This window comes from Vanessa atalanta, unplaced genomic scaffold (genome assembly GCF_905147765.1).
Source record: "Vanessa atalanta unplaced genomic scaffold, ilVanAtal1.2, whole genome shotgun sequence".
Classification (NCBI taxonomy): domain Eukaryota; kingdom Metazoa; phylum Arthropoda; class Insecta; order Lepidoptera; family Nymphalidae; genus Vanessa; species Vanessa atalanta.
In genome coordinates, this window is record NW_025919997.1 from 32501 (window position 1) to 35000 (window position 2500).

General features: G+C 57.2%; 1 pseudogene; it reads left to right on the forward strand.

The window, feature by feature from the left end:
• The window catches only part of LOC125076588, an 8108-nt pseudogene that overhangs the window by 2922 nt on the left and 2686 nt on the right, over positions 1–2500 (forward strand).

Consider the following 2500-nt stretch of genomic DNA (forward strand, 5'->3'; position numbering starts at 1 on the left):
GGAGCACGGATTTCCGAGCCCGCCGGCTAGTTTCGGGGATACGAAGAATGCCCGACCGACCTGACAAAGGGGAAGAGTGACTTAGTCACGACGCCCAACTCCTACCCACAGCCTGCCCGGGGCGCCGCTGCCAAAGCTAATGTGGGGGGGGGGGATCCGCACCTAAATTAGGCAGCCCGGAAGTAGCCGTTGCGGCGCTGCATGCCTCGTTGGTGCAATTATCCTAATCCAACTTCTATTCGACGAGGCCACAAGCACTGTTCCACTCCTACCTCCACCATCGCTGAAACGGTCTTAATAGATACGTCAGCGGGGGTGGAGGGCGGAGTCAGGCTTGCCCCTGGATTCTATCAAGTGGTGCGACAGCTTCCATCTTAGGTTGTAATCCAGGTGTGGCTGTGAGGTGAGATCCCTCACAGCAGTCCCGATGGTTGGTCTCTACGGAGACCTTCAAGCCTAGCGGTTTTCTTCGGTTGGGACCTAGCAAAAACCGTGGGCGAACCCCGTGGTTGGGTTTGCGGCCCGGCCACCAGGGGAATTTACCTTGCAACAAGTCGAAATAAGAATTTATTCGACCGCCCCGATCTCCCACAGGAATCGGGGAGCACGGTCATTCCCTCCCCGGTGGTTCGACCCGACGTTCCCGGCGGGACTGTTGGGCGGGCGCCTGGTTGGATCTGTCCAATGTGCAACCGCACATTCAACACCAAGACGGGACTAGGGGTTCACAAGCGTAGAGCCCATCCCGTCGAGGCCAACGCAGAAGCGGCTCCAGCTTCGGTGAAGCGCAGGTGGAATGAGGAAGAGTTGCTCCTCATGGCACGAGTCGAGGCGCAGCTGACAAGAGATACCGGGAAGTGCGGTAACGTAGACCTTCTCGCCAAACTACCCCAGCTCCATAGGACGCTGGAGGCGGTTAAGGGTCAGCGCCGTAGCGTCAAATACAAAGGGTTGGTGCAAACCTGCCTGGAGGAATTGGCGTTCTCGGCTGCTGATTCCATTGCGAGAGGGGGTTCGAGCACTGAAGGTGCCTTGGAAGCGCGGCCTTCGATCGTTATAGGGAGCAACCCTGAAGACCCACCTGTCGCTGAACCCTGCCAAACGGTAGAAACCCCAATCGGCCCGAACGCGGCGCATGTTCTCGAAGACCTCCTTCGGGCGGTCGAGAGACGGAAGCGGCGCTGCGAGCCGGGGGCGAAAACCAGGAGTCGCCGACGCCGTAAGAATTATGATTGTGACATCCAAGCTGCGTCAGACTCAATGTCGCGCCGAAAGCGGAGACGAGTAGAGTACGCAAGGATGCAGGAGTTGTTTCGGAAGTGTCCCAGTCGTGCAGCAGCTGAAGTAATAGACGGACACACCCGGGACGCGAGGCATGGCCTAGAGGAGATGGAAACCTTTTGGCGACCGATCCTCGAAACCGTGTCTAGCGCCTCGGGTCCCACGTCTGAGGCCCTAAAAAGCCTTCGGCGTGGGCTCCCCTCCGGGGGTGTGGACGACTACACCAAGCTGTGGGCGCCGATCACGATCGATGAGGTGAAAGCGTCCAGCATAGACATGAGGACTGCGCCGGGTCCGGATGGAATTCGTGCGGAAGACTGGCGAGCCATTCCTGCATCATCGAAGGCGGAAATATTCAACCATTGGATGGTACAAGGTTCCATTCCCGATCCATTGCGGCAGTGCCGAACAGTCTTTATCCCGAAAAGTGATGCTCCAAAGTGCCCGGGTGACTATCGGCCAATATCTATTGCGTCGATACCACTCAGACACATGCACAGTATCCTGGCGAAGAGACTGCTCGCCTGTTGCCCACCCGACATGCGTCAGCGCGGGTTCGTGAGTGCAGATGGCACTCTAGAGAACACAGCCGTGCTCGACGCGGTGCTGGGGGATAGCAGGAAAAAGCTGCGAGAATGCCACGTTGCGGTGCTCGATTTCTCCAAGGCATTCGATACGGTGTCGCATGCGGCTCTTGTCGATTTGCTTAGGGCGAGAGGACTGCCTGATGGATTCTGCAGCTATGTGGCCAACTTATACGAAACGGCTAGCACTGTACTAGCCGTCAAGGGTAAGGTTGGTCAACCTGTAAAGATGGGTCGCGGAGTGAGACAGGGGGACCCCCTTTCACCCATATTGTTCAACATGGCGCTGGACCTAATTCTTGCATCGCTGCCAAAGGGAGTCGGTTATAGGTTGGAGAATGAGCAAATCTCGGCCCTAGCCTATGCTGATGACCTAGTCCTGCTTGCAGGCTCGAAAGTAGGGATGCAGGAATCCATCGATCGTGTTGTGCAGGTGGCTGAAATGGTCGGCCTCAATATCAACCATGGTAAAAGCTCCGCCTTATCGATGGTACCTGACGGGAAACGCAAGAAGCACCACTACCTGACGGAGAGGGTGTTCTCTGTCGGTAGGAAGAAACTTCGACAGGTGTCTTGCGTGGAACGTTGGCGTTATCTCGGCGTGGACTTTGAGTCGTCCGGCGCTCTGATGCTCG